Raw genomic sequence first — 13,311 nt, 5'->3', positions numbered from 1 at the left:
TGCAGGTCTCAGGCTGGACTGCTCACTATGGGTGCTGTGGATCTCAGGCTGGACATCTTCAATGTGGGTTCTGCAGGTCTCAGGCTGGGCTCCTAACGGTGGTTGCCTCATGTCTCAGGCTGGGGTCCTCACTGTGGGTGCTACGGGTCTCAGGCTGGACTGCTCACTGCGGGTGCTGTGGGTCTCAGGCTGGACTGCTCACTATGGGTGCTGTGGATCTCAGGCTGGACATTTTCACTGTGGGTGCTGCAGGTCTCAGGCTGGGATCCTCACTCTGGCTGCTGCAGGTCTCAGCCTGGACTGCTCTCTGTGGGTGCTGCGGGTCTCAGGCTGGGCTCCTCACTGTGGGTGCTGCGGGTCTCAGGCTTGACTGCTCACTGTGGGTGCTGCAGGTCTCAGGCTGGGCTCCTCACTGTGGGTGCTGCAGGTCTCAGTCTGGACTGTTTACTATGGCTGCTGCAGGTCTCAGGCTGGACTGTTCACTGTGGGTGCTGCGGGCCTCAAGCTGGACTGCTCACTGTGGGTGCTGCAGGTCTCAGGCTTGACTGCTCACTCTGGGTGCTGCAAGTCTCAGGCGGGGCACCACACTGTGGGTGCTGCAGGTCTCAGGCTGGAATGCTCACTGTGGATGCGGTGGGTCTCAGGCTACACTGCACACTGTGGGTGCTGCAGGTCTCAGGCTGGACTGCTCACTGTGGGTGCTGTGGGTCTCAGGCTGGACTGCTCACTATGGGTGCTGTGGATCTCAGGCTGGACATTTTCACTGTGGGTGCTGCAGCTCTCAGGATGGGATCCTCACTCTGGCTGCTGCAGGTCTCAGTCTGGACTGCTCTCTGTGGGTGCTGCGGGTCTCAGGCTGGGCTCCTCACTGTGGGTGCTGCGGGTCTCAGGCTTGACTGCTCACTGTGGGTGCTGCAGGTCTCAGGCTGGGCTCCTCACTGTGGGTGCTGCAGGTCTCAGTCTGGACTGTTTACTATGGCTGCTGCAGGTCTCAGGCTGGACTGTTCACTGTGGGTGCTGCGGGCCTCAGGCTGGACTGCTCCCTGTGGGTGCTGCAGGTCTCAGGGTTGGCTGCTCACTCTGGGTGCTGCAAGTCACAGGCTGGGCACCACACTGTGGGTGCTGCAGGTCTCAGGCTGGACTGTTCACTGTGGGTGCTGTGGGTCTCATGCTGGACTGCTCACTATGGGTGCTGTGGTTCCCAGACTGGGCTCCTCACAGTCGGTGCTGTGGGTCTCAGGCTGGACGTCTTCACTGTGGGTGCTGCAGGTCTCAGGCTGGGCTACACATTGTGGGTGCTGCGGGTCTCAGGTTGGACTGCTCACTGTGGGTGCTGTGGGTCTCAGGCTTGACTACTCACTGTGGGTGCTGCAGGTCTCAGGCTGGACTGCTCACTATGGGTGCCGTGGGTCTCAGGCTGGACTGATCACTACGGGTCCTGTGGCTCACCGGCTGGACTGCTCACTATGGGTGCTGCGGTTCTCAGGCTGGACTGCTCACTGTGGGTGCTGCGGGCCTCAGGCTGGACTGCTCCCTGTGGGTGCTGCAGGTCTCAGGCTTGGCTGCTCACTCTGGGTGCTGCAAGTCACAGGCTGGGCACCACACTGTGGGTGCTGCAGGTCTCAGTCTGGACGGCTTACTATGGGTGCTGTGGGGCTCAGGCTGGACTGCTCACTATGGGTGCTGCGGGTCTCAGGCTGGACTGCTCACTGTGGGTGCTGTGGGTCTCAGGCTGGACTGTTCACTGTGGGTGCTGTGGGTCTCATGCTGGACTGCTCACTATGGGTGCTGTGGGTCTCACTCTGGGCTCTTCACTCTGGTTGCTGTGGAACTCATGCTGGACTGCTCACTGTGGGTGCTGTGGGTCCCAGGCTGGGTTCCTCACAGTCGCTGCTGTGGTTCTCAGGCTGGACTGCTCACTGTGGGTGCTGCAGGTCTCAGGCTGGGCTCCTCATTGTGGGTGCTGCGGGACTCAGGCTGGACTGCTCACTGTGGGTGCTGTGGGTCTCAGGCTTGACTACTCACTGTGGGTGCTGCAGGTCTCAGGCTGGACTGCTCACTATGGGTGCTGTGGGTCTCAGGCTGGACTGATCACTATGGGTGCTTTGGTTCACAGGCTGGACTGCTCACTATGGGTGCTGCGGGTCTCAGGCTGGACTGCTCACTGTGGGTGCTGTGGGTCTCAGGCTGGACTGCTCACTGTGGGTGCTGCAGGTCTCAGGCTGGACTGCTCACTATGGGTGCTGTGGGACTCAGGCTGGACTGTTCACTGTGGGTGCTGTGGGTCTCATGCTGGACTGCTCACAATGGGTGCTGTGGGTCTCAGGCTGGGCTCTTCACTCTGGTTGCTGTGGAACGCATGCTGGGCTCCTCACAGTCGGTGCTGTGGGTCTCAGGCTGGACGTCTTCACTGTGGGTGCTGCAGGTCTCAGGCTGGGCTACACATTGTGGGTGCTGCGGGTCTCAGGTTGGACTGCTCACTGTGGGTGCTGTGGGTCTCAGGCTTGACTACTCACTGTGGGTGCTGCAGGTCTCAGGCTGGACTGCTCACTATGGGTGCCGTGGGTCTCAGGCTGGACTGACCACTACGGGTCCTGTGGCTCACCGGCTGGACTGCTCACTATGGGTGCTGCGGTTCTCAGGCTGGACTGCTCACTGTGGGTGCTGTGGGTCTCAGGCTGGATTGTCCACTAGGTCTCCTACAGGTCGCAGGCTGGACTACTCACTGTGGATGCGGTGGGTCTCAGGCTAGGCTCCTCACTGTGGGTGCTGTGGGCCTCAGGCTGGGCTCCTCACTGTGGGTGCTTCAGGTCCCAGACAGGGCTCTTCACAGTGGGTGCTGCAGGTCTCAGGCTTGACTGCTCACTGTGGGTGCTGCAGGTCACAGGCTGGACTGCTGACTGTGGGTGCTGCGGGTCTCAGGCTGGACTGCTCACTGTGGGTGCTGTAGGTCTCAGGCTGGACTGCTCACTGTGGGTGCTGTGGGTCTCAGGCTGGACTGCTCACTATGGGTGCTGTGGGTCTCAGGCTGGACATTTTCACTATGGGTGCTGCAGGTCTCAGGCTGGGATCCTCACTCTGGCTGCTGCAGGTCTCAGTCTGGACTGCTCTCTGTGGGTGCTGCGGGTCTCAGGCTGGGCTCCTCACTGTGGGTGCTGCGGGTCTCAGGCTTGACTGCTCACTGTGGGTGCTGCAGGTCTCAGGCTGGGCTCCTCACTGTGGGTGCTGCAGGTCTCAGTTTGGACTGTTCACTGTGGCTGCTGCGGGTCTCAGGCTGGACTGTTCACTGTGGGTGCTGCGGGCCTCAGGCTGCACTGCACACTGTGGGTGCTGCAGGTCTCAGGCTGGACTGTTCACTGTGGGTGCGGCGGGTCTCAGGCTGGACTGCTCACTATGGGTGCTGTGGATCTCAGGCTGGATGTCTTCAATGTGGGTTCTGCAGGTCTCAGGCTGGGCTCCTCACTGTGGTTGCCTCAGGCCTCAGGCAGGGCTCCTCACTGTGGGTGCTAAGTGTCTCAGGCTGGACTGCTCACTGTGGCTGCTGCAGGTCTCAGGCTGGACTGTTCACTGTGGGGGCTGTGGGTCTCAGGCTGGACTGCTCACAGTCGGTGCTGCGGGTCTCAGGCTGGACTGCTCACTGTGGGTGCTGTGGGTCTCAGGCTGGACTGTTCACTGTGGGTGCTGTGGGTCTCATGCTGGACTGCTCACTATGGGTGCTGTGGGTCTCACACTGGGCTCTTCATTCTGGTTGCTGTGGAACTCATGCTGGATTGCTCACTGAGGGTGCTGTGGGTCCCAGGCTGGGCACCTCACAGTCGGTGCTGTGGTTCTCAGGCTGGACGTCTTCACTGTGGGTGCTGCAGGTCTCAGGCTGGGCTCCTCATTGTGGCTGCTGCGGGACTCAGGCTGGACTGCTCACTGTGGGTGCTGTGGGTCTTAGGCTTGACTACTCACTGTGGGTGCTGCAGGTCTCAGGCTGGACTGCTCACTATTGGTGCTGTGGGTCTCAGGCTGGACTGATCACTATGGGTGCTTTGGTTCACAGGCTGGACTGCTCACTATGGGTGCTGTGGGTCTCAGGCTGGATTGTCCACAATGTCTGCAACAGGTCGCAGGCTGGACTACTCACTGTGGATGCAGTGGGTCTCAGGCTGCACTGCTCACTGTGGGTGCTGCAGGTCTCAGGTTGGACTGTTCACTGTGGGTGCGGCGGGTCTCAGGCTGGACTGCTCACTATGGGAAATGTGGGTCTCAGGCTGGACTGCTCACTGTGGGTGCTGCAGGTCTCAGGCTGGACTGCTCACTATGGGTGCTGTGGGACTCAGGCTGGACTGTTCACTGTGGGTGCTGTGGGTCTCATGCTGGACTGCTCACTATGGGTGCTGCGGTTCTCAGGCTGGACTGCTCACTGTGGGTGCTGTGGGTCTCAGGCTGGATTGTCCACTAGGTCTGCTACAGGTCGCAGGCTGGACTACTCACTGTGGATGCGGTGGGTCTCAGGCTAGGCTCCTCACTGTGGGTGCTGTGGGCCTCAGGCTGGGCTCCTCACTGTGGGTGCTTCAGGTCCCAGACAGGGCTCTTCACAGTGGGTGCTGCAGGTCTCAGGCTTGACTGCTCACTGTGGGTGCTGCAGGTCACAGGCTGGACTGCTGACTGTGGGTGCTGCGGGTCTCAGGCTGGACTGCTCACTATGGGTGCTGTGGGTCTCAGGCTGGACTGCTCACTGTGGGTGCTGTGGGTCTCAGGTTGGACTGCTCACTATGGGTGCTGTGGGTCTCAGGCTGGACATTTTCACTATGGGTGCTGCAGGTCTCAGGCTGGGATCCTCACTCTGGCTGCTGCAGGTCTCAGTCTGGACTGCTCTCTGTGGGTGCTGCGGGTCTCAGGCTGGGCTCCTCACTGTGGGTGCTGCGGGTCTCAGGCTTGACTGCTCACTGTGGGTGCTGCAGGTCTCAGGCTGGGCTCCTCACTGTGGGTGCTGAAGGTCTCAGTTTGGACTGTTCACTGTGGCTGCTGCGGGTCTCAGGCTGGACTGTTCACTGTGGGTGCTGCGGGCCTCAGGCTGCACTGCACACTGTGGGTGCTGCAGGTCTCAGGCTGGACTGTTCACTGTGGGTGCGGCGGGTCTCAGGCTGGACTGCTCACTATGGGTGCTGTGGATCTCAGGCTGGATGTCTTCAATGTGGGTTCTGCAGGTCTCAGGCTGGGCTCCTCACTGTGGTTGCCTCAGGCCTCAGGCAGGGCTCCTCACTGTGGGTGCTACGTGTCTCAGGCTGGACTGCTCACTGTGGCTGCTGCAGGTCTCAGGCTGGACTGTTCACTGTGGGTGCTGTGGGTCTCAGGCTGGACTGCTCACAGTCGGTACTGCGGGTCTCAGGCTGAACTGCTCACTGTGGGTGCTGTGGGTCTCAGGCTGGACTGTTCACTGTGGGTGCTGTGGGTCTCATGCTGGACTGCTCACTATGGGTGCTGTGGGTCTCACACTGGGCTCTTCATTCTGGTTGCTGTGGAACTCATGCTGGATTGCTCACTGAGGGTGCTGTGGGTCCCAGGCTGGGCTCCTCACAGTCGGTGCTGTGGTTCTCAGGCTGGACGTCTTCACTGTGGGTGCTGCAGGTCTCAAGCTGGGCTCCTCATTGTGGGTGCTGCGGGACTCAGGCTGGACTGCTCACTGTGGGTGCTGTGGGTCTCAGGCTTGACTACTCACTGTGGGTGCTGCAGGTCTCAGGCTGGACTGCTCACTATTGGTGCTGTGGGTCTCAGGCTGGACTGATCACTATGGGTGCTTTGGTTCACAGGCTGGACTGCTCACTATGGGTGCTGCGGGTCTCAGGCTGGACTGCTCACTGTGGGTGCTGTGGGTCTCAGGCTGGATTGTCCACAATGTCTGCAACAGGTCGCAGGCTGGACTACTCACTGTGGATGCGGTGGGTCTCAGGCTGCACTGCTCACTGTGGGTGCTGCAGGTCTCAGGTTGGACTGTTCACTGTGGGTGCGGCGGGTCTCAGGCTGGACTGCTCACTATGGGAAATGTGGTTCTCAGGCTGGACTGCTCACTGTGGGTGCTGCAGGTCTCAGGCTGGACTGCTCACTATGGGTGCTGTGGGACTCAGGCTGGACTGTTCACTGTGGGTGCTGTGGGTCTCATGCTGGACTGCTCACTATGGGTGCTGTGGGTCCCAGACTGGGCTCCTCACAGTCGGTGCTGTGGGTCTCAGGCTGGACGTCTTCACTGTGGGTGCCGTGGGTCTCAGGCTGGGCTCCTCATTGTGGGTGCTGTGGCTCACAGGCTGGACTGCTCACTGTGCGTGCTGTGGTTCTCAGGCTGGACTGCTCACTGTGGGTGCTGTGGGTCTCAGGCTGGATTGTCCACTAGGTCTGCTACAGGTCGCAGGCTGGACTACTCACTGTGGATGCGGTGGGTCTCAGGCTGGACTGTTCACTGTGGGTGCTGCGGGTCTCAGGCTGGACTGCTCACTGTGGGTGCTGCAGGTCTCAGGCTGGACTGCTCACTATGGGTGCTGCAAGTCTCAGGCTGGACTGCTGACTGTGGGTGCTGCGGGTCTCAGGCTGGACTGCTCACTGTGGGTGCTTTAGGTCTGAGGCTAGGCTCCTCACTGTGGATGCTGAGTGTCTCAGGCTGGACTACTCACTGTGGGTACTGCGGGTCTCAGGTTGGACTGCTCACTGTGGGTGCTACGGGTCTCAGGCTGGACGTCGTCACTGAGGGTGCTGCAGGTCTCAGGCTGGGCTCCTCACTGTGGGTGCTGTAGGTCTCAGGCTGGACTGCTCACAGTGGGTGCTGCAGGTCTCAGGCTGGGCTCCTCATTGTGGGTGCTGCGGGTCTCAATCTGGACTGCTCACTGTGGGTGCTGCCTGTCTCAGGCTGTACTGCTCTCTGTGGGTGCTATGGGTCTCAGGCTAGGCTCCTCACTATGGGTGCTGTGGGCCTCAGGCTGGGCTCCTCACTGTGGGTGCTGCAGGTCTCAGGCAGGGCTCCTCACAGTGGGTGCTGCAGGTCTCAGGCTTGACTGCTCACTGTGGGTGCTGCAGGTCACAGGCTGGACTGCTGACACGGGTGCTGCGGGTCTCAGGCTGGACTGCTCACTGTGGGTGCTGTGGGTCTCAGGCTGGACTGCTCACTATGGGTGCTGTGGGCCTCAGGCTGGGCTCCTCACTGTGGGTGCTGCAGGTCTCAGGCAGGGCTCCTCACAGTGGGTGCTGCAGGTCTCAGGCTTGACTGCTCACTGTGGGTGCTGCAGGTCACAGGCTGGACTGCTGACACGGGTGCTGCGGGTCTCAGGCTGGACTGCTCACTGTGGCTGCTGTGGGTCTCAGGCTGGACTGCTCACTGTGGGTGCTGTGGATCTCAGGCTGGACTGCTCACTATGGGTGCTGTGGATCTCAGGCTGGACTGCTCACTGTGGCTGCTGTGGGTCTCAGGCTGGACTGCTCACTGTGGGTGCTGTGGGTCTCAGGCTGGAATGCTCACTATGGGTTCTGTGGATCTCAGGCTGGACTGCTCACAGTCGGTGCTGCAGTTCTCAGGCTGGACTGATCACTGTGGGTGCTGCAGGACTCAGGCTGGACTGTTCACTGTGGGTGCTGTGGGTCTCATGCTGGACTGCTCACTATGGGTGCTGTGGGTCCCAGACTGGGCTCCTCACAGTCGGTGCTGTGGGTCTCAGGCTGGACGTCTTCACTGTGGGTGCTGCAGGTCTCAGGCTGGGCTCCTCATTGTGGGTGCTGTGGGTCTCAGGCTGGACTGCTCACTGTGCGTGCTGTGGGTCTCAGGCTTGACTACTCATTGTGGGTGCTGCAGGTCTCAGGCTGGACGGCTCACTATGGGTGCCGTGGGTCTCAGGCTGGACTGATCACTATGGGTCCTGTGGCTCACAGGCTGGACTGCTCACTATGGGTGCTGCGGTTCTCAGGCTGGACTGCTCACTGTGGGTGCTGTGGGTCTCAGGCTGGATTGTCCACTAGGTCTGCTACAGGTCGCAGGCTGGACTACTCACTGTGGGTGCTGCAGGTCTCAGGCTGGACTGCTCACTATGGGTGCTGCAAGTCTCAGGCTGGACTGCTGACTGTGGGTGCTGCGGGTCTCAGGCTGGACTGCTCACTGTGGGTGCTTTAGGTCTGAGGCTAGGCTCCTCACTGTGGATGCTGAGTGTCTCAGGCTGGACTGCTCACTGTGGGTACTGCGGGTCTCAGGTTGGACTGCTCACTGTGGGTGCTACGGGTCTCAGGCTGGACGTCGTCACTGAGGGTGCTGCAGGTCTCAGGCTGGGCTCCTCACTGTGGGTGCTGTAGGACTCAGGCTGGACTGCTCACAGTGGGTGCTGCAGGTCTCAGGCTGGGCTCCTCACTGTGGGTGCTGTGGGTCTCAGGCTGGACTGCTCACTGTGAGTGCTGTGGGTCTCATGCTGGACTGCTCACTATGGGTGCTGTGGGTCTCAGACTGGGCTCTTCACTCTGGTTGCTGTGGAACTCATGCTGGACTGCTCACTGAGGGTGCTGTGGGTCCCAGGCTGGGCTCCTCACAGTCGGTGCTGTGGTTCTCAGGCTGGACGTCTTCACTGTGGGTGCTGCAGGTCTCAGGCTGGGCTCCTCATTGTGGGTGCTGCGGGACTCAGGCTGGACTGCTCACTGTGGGTGCTGTGGGTCTCAGGCTTGACTACTCACTGTGGGTGCTGCAGGTCTCAGGATGGACTGCTCACTATGGGTGCTGTGGGTCTCAGGCTGGACTGATCACTATGGGTGCTTTGGTTCACAGGCTGGACTGCTCACTATGGGTGCAGCGGGTCTCGGGCTGGACTGCTCACTGTGGGTGCTGTGGGTCTCAGGCTGGATTGTCCACTATGTCTGCAACAGGTCGCAGGCTGTACTACTCACTGTGGATGCGGTGGGTCTCAGGCTGCACTGCTCACTGTGAGTGCTGCAGGTCTCAGGCTGGACTGTTCACTGTGGGTGCGGCGGGTCTCAGGCTGGACTGCTCACTATGGGTGCTGTGGGTCTCAGGCTGGACTGCTCACTGTGGCTGCTGCAAGTCTCAGGCTGGACTGTTCACTGTGGGTGCTGTGGGTCTCAGGCTGGACTGCTCACAGTCGGTGCTGCAGGTCTCAGGCTGGACTGCTCTCTGTGGGTGCTATGGGTCTCAGGCTAGGCTCCTCACTATGGGTGCTGTGGGCCTCAGGCTGGGCTCCTTACTGTGGGTGCTGCAGGTCTCAGGCAGGGCTCCTCACAGTGGGTGCTGCAGGTCTCTGGCTTGACTGCTCACTGTGGGTGCTGCAGGTCACAGGCTGGACTGCTGACACGGGTGCTGCGGGTCTCAGGCTGGACTGCTCACTGTGGGTGCTGTGGGTCTCAGGCTGGACTGCTCACTATGGGTGCTGTGGGCCTCAGGCTGGGCTCCTCACTGTGGGTGCTGCAGGTCTCAGGCAGGGCTCCTCACAGTGGGTGCTGCAGGTCTCAGGCTTGACTGCTCACTGTGGGTGCTGCAGGTCACAGGCTGGACTGCTGACACGGGTGCTGCGGGTCTCAGGCTGGACTGCTCACTGTGGCTGCTGTGGGTCTCAGGCTGGACTGCTCACTGTGGGTGCTGTGGGTCTCAGGCTGGACTGCTCACTATGGGTGCTGTGGATCTCAGGCTGGACTGCTCACTGTGGCTGCTGTGGGTCTCAGGCTGGACTGCTCACTGTGGGTGCTGTGGGTCTCAGGCTGGAATGCTCACTATGGGTGCTGTGGATCTCAGGCTGGACTGCTCACAGTCGGTGCTGCAGTTCTCAGGCTGGACTGATCACTGTGGGTGCTGCGGGACTCAGGCTGGACTGTTCACTGTGGGTGCTGTGGGTCTCATGCTGGACTGCTCACTATGGGTGCTGTGGGTCCCAGACTGGGCTCCTCACAGTCGGTGCTGTGGGTCTCAGGCTGGACGTCTTCACTGTGGGTGCTGCAGGTCTCAGGCTGGGCTCCTCATTGTGGGTGCTGTGGGTCTCAGGCTGGACTGCTCACTGTGCGTGCTGTGGGTCTCAGGCTTGACTACTCACTGTGGGTGCTGCAGGTCTCAGGCTGGACGGCTCACTATGGGTGCCGTGGGTCTCAGGCTGGACTGATCACTATGGGTCCTGTGGCTCACAGGCTGGACTGCTCACTATGGGTGCTGCGGTTCTCAGGCTGGACTGCTCACTGTGGGTGCTGTGGGTCTCAGGCTGGATTGTCCACTAGGTCTGCTACAGGTCGCAGGCTGGACTACTCACTGTGGATGCGGTGGGTCTCAGGCTGGACTGTTCACTGTGGGTGCTGCGGGTCTCAGGCTGGACTGCTCACTGTGGGTGCTGCAGGTCTCAGGCTGGACTGCTCACTATGGGTGCTGCAAGTCTCAGGCTGGACTGCTGACTGTGGGTGCTGCGGGTCTCAGGCTGGACTGCTCACTGTGGGTGCTTTAGGTCTGAGGCTAGGCTCCTCACTGTGGATGCTGAGTGTCTCAGGCTGGACTGCTCACTGTGGGTACTGCGGGTCTCAGGTTGGACTGCTCACTGTGGGTGCTACGGGTCTCAGGCTGGACGTCGTCACTGAGGGTGCTGCAGGTCTCAGGCTGGGCTCCTCACTGTGGGTGCTGTAGGTCTCAGGCTGGACTGCTCACAGTGGGTGCTGCAGGTCTCAGGCTGGGCTCCTCACTGTGGGTGCTGTGGGTCTCAGGCTGGACTGCTCACTGTGAGTGCTGTGGGTCTCATGCTGGACTGCTCACTATGGGTGCTGTGGGTCTCAGACTGGGCTCTTCACTCTGGTTGCTGTGGAACTCATGCTGGACTGCTCACTGAGGGTGCTGTGGGTCCCAGGCTGGGCTCCTCACAGTCGGTGCTGTGGTTCTCAGGCTGGACGTCTTCACTGTGGGTGCTGCAGGTCTCAGGCTGGGCTCCTCATTGTGGGTGCTGCGGGACTCAGGCTGGACTGCTCACTGTGGGTGCTGTGGGTCTCAGGCTTGACTACTCACTGTGGGTGCTGCAGGTCTCAGGATGGACTGCTCACTATGGGTGCTGTGGGTCTCAGGCTGGACTGATCACTATGGGTGCTTTGGTTCACAGGCTGGACTGCTCACTATGGGTGCAGCGGGTCTCGGGCTGGACTGCTCACTGTGGGTGCTGTGGGTCTCAGGCTGGATTGTCCACTATGTCTGCAACAGGTCGCAGGCTGTACTACTCACTGTGGATGCGGTGGGTCTCAGGCTGCACTGCTCACTGTGAGTGCTGCAGGTCTCAGGCTGGACTGTTCACTGTGGGTGCGGCGGGTCTCAGGCTGGACTGCTCACTATGGGTGCTGTGGGTCTCAGGCTGGACTGCTCACTGTGGCTGCTGCAAGTCTCAGGCTGGACTGTTCACTGTGGGTGCTGTGGGTCTCAGGCTGGACTGCTCACAGTCGGTGCTGCAGGTCTCAGGCTGGACTGCTCACTGTGGGTGCTGCAGGACTCAGGCTGGACTGTTCACTGAGGGTGCTGTTGATCTCATGCTGGACTGCTCACTGTGGGTTCTGTGGGTCCCAGGCTGGGCTCCTCACAGTTGGTGCTGTGGGTCTCAGGCTGGACGTTTTCACTGTGGGTTCTGCAGGTCTAAGGCTGGGCTCCTCATTGTGGGTGCTGCAGTTCTCAGGCTGGACTGCTCACTGTGGTGCTGTGGGTCTCAGGCTTGACTACTTACTGTGGGTGCTGCAGGTCTCAGGCTGGACTGCTCACTATGGGTGCTGTGGGTCTCAGGCTGGACTGATCACTATGGGTGCTGTGGCTCACAGGCTGGACTGCTCACTATGGGTGCTGCGGGTCTCAGGCTGGACTGCTCACTGTGAGTGCTGTGGTTCTCAGGCTGGATTGTCCACAATATCTGCAACAGGTCGCAGGCTGGATTACTCACTGTGGATGCGGTGGGTCTCAGGCTGCACTGCTCACTGTGGGTGCTGCAGGTCTCAGGCTGGACTGTTCACTGTGGGTGCAGCGGGTCTCAGGCTGGACTGCTCACTATGGGTGCTGTGGGTCTCAGGCTGGACTGCTCACTGTGGGTGCTGCAGGTCTCAGGCTGGACTGCTCACTATGGGTGCTGTGGGACTCAGGCTGGACTGTTCACTGTGGGTGCTGTGGGTCTCATGCTGGACTGCTCACTATGGGTGCTGTGGGTCCCAGACTGGGCTCCTCACAGTCGGAGCTGTGGGTCTCAGGCTGGACGTCTTCACTGTGGGTGCTGCAGGTCTCAGGCTGGGCTCCTCATTGTGGGTGCTGCGTATCTCAGGCTGGACGGCTCACTATGGGTGCCGTGGGTCTCAGGCTGGACTGATCACTATGGGACCTGTGGCTCACAGGCTGGACTGCTCACTATGGGTGCTGCGGTTCTCAGGATGGACTGCTCACTGTGGGTGCTGTGGGTCTCAGGCTGGATTGTCCACTAGGTCTGCAACAGGTCGCAGGCTGGACTACTCACTGTGGATGCGGTGGGTCTCAGGCTGGACTGTTCACTGTGGGTGCTGCGGGTCTCAGGCTGGACTGCTCACTGTGGGTGCTCCAGGTCTCAGGCTGGACTGCTCACTATGGGTGCTGCAAGTCTCAGGCTGGACTGCTGACTGTGGGTGCTGCGGATCTCAGGCTGGACTGCTCACTGTGGGTGCTTTAGGTCTGAGGCTAAGCTCCTCACTGTGGATGCTGAGTGTCTCAGGCTGGACTGCTCACTGTGGGTACTGCCGGTCTCAGGTTGGACTGCTCACTGTGGGTGCTACGGGTCACAGGCTGGACGTCGTCACTGAGGGTGCTGCAGGTCTCAGGCTGGGCTCCTCACTGTGGGTGCTGTAGGTCTCAGGCTGGACTGCTCACAGTGGGTGCTGCAGGTCTCAGGCTGGGCTCCTCACTGTGGGTACTGCGGGTCTCAATCTGGACTGCTCACTGTGGGTGCTGCCTGTCTCAGGCTGTACTGATCTCTGTGGGTGCTATGGGTCTCAGGCTAGGCTCCTCACTGTGGGTGCTGTGGGCCTCAGGCTGGGCTCCTCACTGTGGGTGCTGCAGGTCTCAGGCAGGGCTCCTCACAGTGGGTGCTGTAGGTCTCAGGCTGGACTGCTCACAGTGGGTGCTGCAGGTCTCAGGCTGGGCTCCTCACTGTGGGTGCTGTGGGTCTCAGGCTGGACTGCTCACTGTGAGTGCTGTGGGTCTCATGCTGGACTGCTCACTATGGGTGCTGTGGGTCTCAGACTGGGCTCTTCACTCTGGTTGCTGTGGAACTCATGCTGGACTGCTCACTGAGGGTGCTGTGGGTCCCAGGCTGGGCTCCTCACAGT

This window comes from Carcharodon carcharias, chromosome 10, assembly GCF_017639515.1.
Source record: "Carcharodon carcharias isolate sCarCar2 chromosome 10, sCarCar2.pri, whole genome shotgun sequence".
Lineage (NCBI taxonomy): Eukaryota > Metazoa > Chordata > Chondrichthyes > Lamniformes > Lamnidae > Carcharodon > Carcharodon carcharias.
The sequence above is the reverse complement of the archived record's forward strand: the minus strand, read 5'-3'. Positions refer to the sequence as shown.